At 41.2% G+C, this 8,972-nt stretch overlaps 1 non-coding gene across 1 annotated transcript; it reads right to left on the bottom strand.

The window, feature by feature from the left end:
* Positions 1 to 1,591: 1,591 nt before the first annotated feature.
* On the bottom strand, positions 1,592 to 1,691 carry LOC116638956. The gene has a single exon (XR_004300727.1). It is a non-coding gene; the product is annotated as a U6 spliceosomal RNA (small nuclear RNA).
* Positions 1,692 to 8,972: the final 7,281 nt, after the last annotated feature.

Genomic DNA, 8,972 nt, shown 5'->3' on the forward strand with positions numbered 1-8,972 from the left:
TGCTGGTGAGGGACATGGGCGTACCCTGTAGGCCTGGTTCATCATTGGAATGACCAGAAGATTTTGGAAGTTATTATTATTGGCCTCATCCCAGACCTTCTGAATTGGAATCTTGGCTAGGGGATGGAGTGGGTGGTGAGACTCAGAGCTACATCTATACCACCCTGGTATCAGTTAGGCTTCAGAACCACTGGCCTGGATAAAAGGAAGCCACTAGAGGAATTTGAGCAGGAAAATGACATGGTCATATTTGCATTTTAAAAACTGACTCAAACAGCTGTGTTGGGCACGGCAGAAGGGGAGTGCAACCTAGGGGATAGAATTCAGGGGATGACAAAAACCTGGGAGCCAGATAAGAGGATTAAGAGCAGCAAAGCAGGTGGCAGGAGGGTGCTGAGTGGGCTGACAGAGGAGGAGAGAGGTAGGAGATGAGGTTGGTGGTGCAACAGCCTGTAAGACAAGGAAGGCCCTGTGGCCAAGAATAAGAATGGGACTTTTCCCTAGAAAGAGATGGGGAACCCTGGAGCATTTTAAGCAAGACAGTGACATGATTCACTGCTTGGAAACTGATTTTGACCTGAGTACAGGGAGTTTCATTAATAAGCGGCACCTTAACAAGGGGTTCTCAGCTTGAGGCAAATGTTTCCTTAGTGCAGGGGCCCTTGGGCAGAGAGCTGGAATAGCTGGTTCTCCTGTCAGAACTCCCGTTTCTTGGGGCACCTGGGTGGCTCAGTCGGTGAAGCAGCTGACTTGATTTTGGCTGAGGTTATGATCTCCCAATCCTGGGATCCACCCCTGAGTTGGGCTCCATGCTCAGCGGGGAGTCTGCTTGAGGATTCTCTCTCTCCCTCTGCCCCTCCCCCTGCTCTCTCTGTCTCAAGTAACTAAATCTCTTATTTTAAAAAAAGAACTCCAGTTTCTAGGGCATGTTAATCCATTCAGATTAATAAAGACAGGGAAAGAGGAAACAGTAAGCTCTGATTTACAGGAAAATATTAAAGAAAACCAAAGACAAATGCCCCAGGGTAAGTAAAAGAAAGGAAGATCTCAATGCCAAAAAATCAGCCAGGTTTTCACTCAGGGAACTGAATAATGTCCTATGATCACTGAATGTAGTCCAACACAAAGAACTCTGCTGTATGTGTCGATAATTGGTTGTAGTTAACTGCAAACCTTTAGATTTCTTATAAAAGTCCCAGGTTTAAGTATTCAGCATTGTGGTCATGTGCCCATCTCTATGTCCTGTTTTTTGGGGAAATGTATTTATCATAATTCTAATCTAACTTTGTTTCTAGTTGCATTTGGCCTTGTGTAAATCATTTAAATCTCTAGTTTATTAGACTGAACAGAATTGGATTTGCAATTAGTTCTGTATTTTTTTAATTCCATTGTAATTAGCATACAGCTTTATATTAGTTTCAGGTGTACAATGTAGTGATTCAACTGTTCTATACATTACTTAATGCTCCTCACCACAAGTGTACTCTTAATCCCCTTCACCTATTTCACCTCCCCCCCCCCCCAACCTCCCTCTCCTCTGGTAACCAGTTTAGTCTCTAGAGTTAAGAGTCTGTTTTTTTGTTTGTTTGTCAAAAACATGGAGTGTTTCATGAATTTGCATGTCATCTTTGTGCAGGGGCCATGCTAATCTTCTCTGTTTCTTTCCAATTTTAGCATTTAGCACATGTGCTGCCAAAGTGAGTATGATACATCTCGTTTTTTGTCCCAAGTTCTTCCAGTGGACATTTGAACATGTTTTATAAACTTTTGAACCCTAATTTCCGCTTCTATTTATAAGGTCAATACGAGGGTCAAAGAAGCTAAGTTTAGATAATATACCAGAACAGTGCCAGACATACAGGAGGCCCTCTGTAAAAGCTGGTTGCCCTTTTCCAACTGCTTTTCCTCATTTTGAAGATGGAGAGATAGGAGAGAAGAGCAGAAGTGGCCAGCATGTGGCCCCCAAGCCATTTTCACTTCTTGCCTTCATGGCAGACATTCTATTTGATGACAGCCTTCTTTGTTTTGAAACCAGAAGTAACCTCAAAATCCTCCCAACACAGAACCTTAAGCTACTTCTACCAGCTGCATGGATGTGACATTTAAGATGAAACCTCTCTGGGACGCCTGGGGGGCTCAGTTGTTAAGCATCTGCTTTAGGCTCAGGTCATGATCCCAGGGTCCTGGGATCGAGCCCCACATCGGGCTCCCTGCTCCGTGGGAAGCCTGCTTCTCCCTCTCCCACTCCCCCTGCTTGTGTTCCCTCTCTCTTTGTCTCTCTCTCTGTCAAATAAATAAAAAAAAAAAAAATGAAACCTCTTTGTTATCCCTGCCCTGGATAATCTCTAAGGTTGTAGCTGAGACACTCTGAGCCCACAACATATGGAACCCAATTTTCAAAATTATACAACTGAGTGGAAAGCAAAGTTTTCAAAGCTCTGAAGGTACAAGCAATAAGATATAGAATGGGACAGCTTGCTGATGGAGGCTTTCAGGAACCCCTGAGAGTGGCAAAGAGGTTGGAATTGGTCATTGTGGAAGGCAGAATTAAGACCCCACGAAGTTGTCTATGTCTCAATTCCTGGAACCCGTGAATGTATTACCTCACCTGACAAATGGAGTTTTTGGTTGTGATTAAGAATCTTGAAGTGGGTAGATTGTCCTGGATTATCTGGGTGAGCCCAATATATTAACAAAGGTCTTTATAAAAGAGAGAGGGAGGCAGGAGGGTCAGAGTCAGAGGAGACGTAAGGATGGAAGCAGAGTCAGAGATGCAGTCAGTCAAAGAATGCAAGCAGCTTCCAGAAGCTGGAAATGGCAAAGAACTGACTCTCTCCCCAGAGCCTCCAGAAGGAATGCAGTCTTACTGACACCTTGATTTTAGCCTTGTAAGACCCATTTTCAGCTTCTGACTACCAGTACTAAAAAGTAATCAATGTGTGTTGTTGTTATAAGCCACCAAATTTATGGTAATTCATTACAACAGCAATAGGAAATTAACACAGGCCTTTAAAGAAGGGCTTGGATAGACAATAAAAGAGGGACAGTTTGGGTGAGTAGTGGATGATAAGCAGAGGCTTAAATGTGAGAATAAGCAAAGTAGATAGTGGGAAGTATGGATCCTGACCAGTTTGAAGAGGTGGGATAGGCTGCTGCCAAGAAGGAACTCAGCTCAAGAGTTAAGCCTTGGATAGGTTTGATAGCCTGAATTTGAATCCTACTTCTGATTTTTTTCAGTAACCTTGGTCCAGTTACTTAACTTCTCTAGCATTACAATGTTATCTATAAAATTGAGAATACCAGTATTGCCTATTTCATTGGGTTAAATGAGATCATAGATGTAAAGTGTCTAGTACTGAATAGTGCTCCATAATGGGAAGTGCTATTTTTTATGAATGGAAGACAAAGGTGAATTGCCACTTCATTAGATTATAAAAAGCTCTGACTACCAGTGTGAGATTAAGAAGCTTTACTTCCAAGACATCTCGTGACCATCAGAAGATCTTGAACAGGAAACTAACTTAAAAACACAAAAAGACTCCTGTGGTAAATTAATATGGCAAAGACAAGACAGGAAAACCATCCATTGAAAGGGAAAGTTTGAAGGATAGAGGTTGATCTTCACATTAATATAGGAAAAGTTAGGCACCTATTGCTCAAGCATGTTGGCTGACTCTAATGGCTTATTATAGGGGTAGAATGTAGTAGAAACATCCCCAGGTTGGTAGTTCAGAGAAAAAGTTTCTTGCTCTGGCTGTGTCAGCCACTGATGATCACTTTGAGCAAACCCCTAATCTACATGATTTCAGGTCCCCATTGGCGAACTCAGCCCTCATGGCTCAGTATTTGCTGAGGCCCTGCTATTTCCAAGTCATACTTCTCTCTTGGGCTTATCTTTCCTGTGAGCCTGAGGTCAAATGATTTATCTTCAGAAAACTGCAAGGATAAAAGAAACCTCCTGAAAAGCAAATTAGTCCTAATTGCTATGAATCTCAGTAACTATTTAAACCCTGCACTTACCAAATACTTAGATTTTTTTTTTTTTTACAAGGATGTGAAGAGTAGCTACAGGACATTCAAAAGGTATAAATCAACATGTAAATATTGCATTTCATATCCAATTAGATTGTTTCTATCCATGCTAAGCATCTCCTGTGTGGCATCTTTTGGACAGGGCCTTTTGCCTAAAACAAGCCAGGGAAAGTGAACAACTTTTTCCCACGTACTTCTAGTCAACCAGGATGGCACAGCTGGGTATTGAAACCGTAAGTGTGTTTCCTGCTCACAAATTATTAGTTCAGTAGAATTACCCTTATCAAGGAGAAAATCTCTAATAAAAATTGTCCAAATAGCATGTGAAAAAAAGCAAAAGGTAAAAAAAAAATACTTGAAATAGTTTTAGATCCAATATTTTCCAATAATAAGTGAGAACAGAATGCTTCCTGCCTTTAGCCAGTAACCCAGGGCCTAACCTACACTTTGGTACAGAGTGAGATGTTGACAGTAATTTGAAGAAAAGTGCTATCATCAGTCAGGACACCTTTGATGCTAAAGGAAGCATTTTTAGAAGAGGAAATAAATAATACAGCAACAAACAGGGAAGACCATAGACAATCACAGTTATTTACATTGTCCAGGCATCACTGGATCCCCCAGCACTCTGAAACCACCTTGCTTTAGTATCTAAATAAAAGAACCCCAGACCCCAATCTCACAAAGTGTGAGAAGTCAAATGCCTTGCCAGGTGCCTGAGAATTCCTGGAGTGGGGGAGGATGTGGGTTGCTTATTGCCCGAAGGGCGGGTCCAGTTTCCAGCTCAGTTTTGACCTCTCTCAGATGGACTCTGACGCCCTGCCAAGATCTGGAGCTGTTCCAACTCTAAATTTGGTCTGCTTTGCTCCAAAACTTAAGCATATTGCCCCTCTCCCACACCGTATTTTCTCCACATTGGTTACATAAGCTGTCTAAGCAGAGTTCATGGAAGATGGAAGGAAAGCAAAGCAGAATTACAGAACCAATCAGAAAACAACTTAAAATTGAACACATCAGCCCTTGTGAAGTTAAAGTTTGCAGTTACCAACCTCTGTGGGCTCTGGCTTCTCACCAGGTTGTTGAGGCCTCACTTCACCTTCTCTCAGAAGACCTGTCTTCAAATCCTCTCTTCTGCGAGTGTCCAGAAGCACTGCCTCTATTTTCTTTGTTCATGAAAGAGAGACTTAAAAGTCTTAGTACTTCATTATAGAGAGCCATTTGACTCCTCTAAATAAAACTGCTGAAGCAGCCATTACATCACACATCTGCCCAGGGAATGACTTTTCTCAAACTGAAGTGCCATCTAAGTGAGGCTCAAGCCTTAGCACCAAGCAGCCCACAGCATGGAGGTTAGGTATTTCGGACACGGCTTTAGGATTAGGGACATGGGCTCAAGTTTACCTGGACTGTGTGTTGAGTGTGGGGGAGAGTGGGTAGAGAGTAGGAGTGTGGAGGATAGAGAGTTCTCTTCTGTCTCTGAACAGACCCCGGAAATGCCAGGTCTTTTGTTTTTGTTGCTGTTGCTCTCTTTCTCCTCCTCCACCCTCTTCCCTTCCATTCCTTCATCCTCCTCCTAGCCTTCCTTTCTTTCTTTCTCTTCTTCCTTCTACTCCTTTTTTAAAAAAGATTTTATTTATTTGAGAGAGAGAAATAAAGAGAGACAGAGCACTAGTGGGGGCGGGGGGGCGGCAGGCAGAGGGAGAAGCAGGCTCCCCGCAGAGCAGGGAGCCCGATGCGGGGCTCTATCCTGGGACTCCAGTATCATGACCTGAGCTGAAGGCAGAAGCTTAACCGACTGAGCCACCCGGGCACCCCCCCTTTTACTCCTCTTTTATACCTCCTCTTCTTCTTATATTAAGTTTGAGAAAATTAATCCTAAAATGGATAATTTATTTTACTAAAGAAAATCCAGACTCTCTAACCTGTCTTCAAAGCTCTCTGTAATAAGGCCCAGCCTGCCTTACTTGCCAGTTCACCCCTTTGTGTAGCCTGTGTTTTAGCAAAATGGAATCATTTACAGATCCCTGACCTCTCCCCACAGTGGAGGTCTTGCTTATTCTATTTATACCTACATAGTCAGGATTCTCCAGAGAAACAGAACCAATAGGAGAGTATAGAGTATATACATATACTCTATCTATCTATCTATCTATCTATCTATCTATCTATCTATCTAGAGAGATTACATGTATATAGGTATTTACAGATATAAATATATATATATAGAGAGAGAGAGAGATTATACGTATATAGGTATTTACAGATATACATATATAGAAAGAGAGAGAGAGAGATGATTAACAAGATCTTGATAGATAGAGAAATGGGCTCATGCCATTATGGAGGCTGAAAATTCCCATGATCTGCCATCTGTTGGTGGTATAATTCAGTCTGAGTCTGGAGGCTGGAGAACCAGAGGAGCCGATGACATAAATTCCTTTTGGAGGGCAGAAGAAGAGATGTGATTTCCTGACTCAATTAGTGAGGCAGGAAAAAAAAAGTGGGGGTAAATACCTTTCATTCTACCTTTTGTTCTATTCAGACCCTCAATGGATAGGATGGGACCCACCCACATTGGGGAGGGCAATCTACTTTAGAGAGTCCACCAGAGCAAATGCTAACATCCAGAAACACCCTCACCAACAGACCCACAAACAATGTTTAATCTGGGCACCTATAGCCACTCAGGCTGACACTTCAATTAATCATCACAACACCAGTTCCATAGTTCTAAACCCAGCCCACTCTTGAAAATGCAATTTAGCATTACATTTCTCATTACTCAAGTATAGATAATATTCCTACCCTGACCACCTTTCAGGCTCCCATGAGGTTTTGCCTCCAAAATAGAGATGGTGGATACCTTCAATCTCCTCTCCAGTTCTGCTACTTTGAGTCAGATTGTAGAATCAGAAAGAGCTGTATTTGAATTCTGGCCTTGTTTCTTCTTAGTACTTATTTATTTATTTTTACATATTTATTTATTTTTTACCTTGGGCAGACTATTTTCCCTCTCTGTGCCTCATTTTGCTCATCTGTGAATGGGAATAAAATAATACCTCAAGGGTTGTTGAGGAGATAAATAAAAGAATGTAGATCCACTCCTTAGCACAGTACCTGACACACAAAAAAAGCTCTGTGAGCATTAGCTATGTATCACTATTTTCTAACATTTAAATAAGACTCCATGGTTTAAAAAACACTCTTCTGGATTTATAAGCCCAAAATACCCCATGAAATAGGTAGAACAAATTTTTATGCATATTTTACAAATAAAGAAATGGGGTTTTAAAGAAAATTAGCAACTTTAACTGGATTCTAGTGAAAATTAAAGGCCAAGCTGTCAGCTTCATCTGTTTTTGACCCTACATTTAGTTACAGATAAATTGCACTCACCTGAGCAGGACCTTTGTTCTTTAAGGAGCCTCTCACACAAATGTTCTAGAAATAGAAAGTGTGGGCTGCATGGACCCCAGTGCCACTGTTCCGGAGACTAAAATAGGGGTGGGAGAAAGGAAGAAAGGTTGCATGTTGGGTTGTAACTTCCCCAGGGGAGAAATAATTGAAGAACTGTTTATGATAGAAAACTATAATTAGGAGTAATGGGATGAAATTAAGGAGAGGGAAATAACAAGTTTATAATAAGGTTCCAGTATGAGGTATTCAAATTTAATTGTGTTTTTTAAGTACTGTCAGATTCCCAGATGCTGTAGCGATGAAGACCGTATACAAATGGGTGCATAAATAATGACTTTATAATCCACACAATCAAACTAGTGTGCCTTATAAGCCAAGATGCCATTTTGCAATTACACATTTAGAATTGGCACGGCAATATGCAAAAAGAAAAGATCTTTTATTGGGCTGGGAATTTGATAGTTTCCTATGTCTTATAACCTTACAACTTACTGAGAAGAATGGAGAAATCCCACCTCCTCTACCAAAAAAAAAAAAAAAAGTCCAGGCTCTTCAGCTTATTAGATCTGCATATGTCGCGATCCATTTTTGAGTTGAAGCATCACACATTAGGAGGTTAATTTAACCAATAGAATGTTACAGTCAACCACTTCAATTGCATTGTTCAGACCCTCAGAGACCTAAGGAGTGAAGGGGAAAAATATTCATACTAATTTTTACATCTCCCACACTGGAGACACAGTTAATAAAGTCATTCAGAATGAGTGCTACAGGAAATGTGGGAACTTGAAGAGGATGCCCTGCTTTTCTGTTATTGGCTTCTCAGTGGAATCAAATTATTCAGAGTTCTTTGTTTTAAGGTCATTATTTTTCATTAGACAAGCTGCTGCTGTTATCCACAAGTTAATAGTGGGAATATTTCTGGCTGACACAACAAATACAGCCATAGTTCCGCAGTTATTAATGCCACTAACAATTTAGGATACAATAAATGACTGTGCACCGTGGCATTTAGCACTCACACAATAGCAGGGAACTTGCTACTGATCTGTCTTCTGAAAAGAGAACACACACACACGCAGGCGCATGCACTCACGTGCTGAACCCATAATAGTCACTTGCTGATGACTACCAAATACATCATGGCAACTAAATGGAATTTTATAAGTGTAGGGTGTCCATGTGTGATTCATGATATAAGAAGAGAAATTCTGATACAAAGCACTGGTCTGGGAGTTTGAACGGCTTAAGGCAGCATTGATAGTCATGTTGAACTCATCCAGATGGTAAGGACATATGCAAAGACCTCACTAAAATGTTTGCAGAATTCTTTCTGCCAGGATATTCCCAGTGGGAATTGTGTGACTGGTCAGTCGGTCACTGGTTCTAATGCTAACATGGTTCGACTCTAGGCTAGTCCTGGCCCCAAGCACAGTAACAGGATTTTACCTTTCTCAGAGATTTATGAGATGCATTGGCATGTTAAAGTCTCCATGGAGCTCTGTAATACATGGACACAACAT

This window comes from Phoca vitulina, unplaced genomic scaffold (assembly GCF_004348235.1).
Source record: "Phoca vitulina isolate PV1807 unplaced genomic scaffold, GSC_HSeal_1.0 scaffold16, whole genome shotgun sequence".
NCBI lineage: Eukaryota > Metazoa > Chordata > Mammalia > Carnivora > Phocidae > Phoca > Phoca vitulina.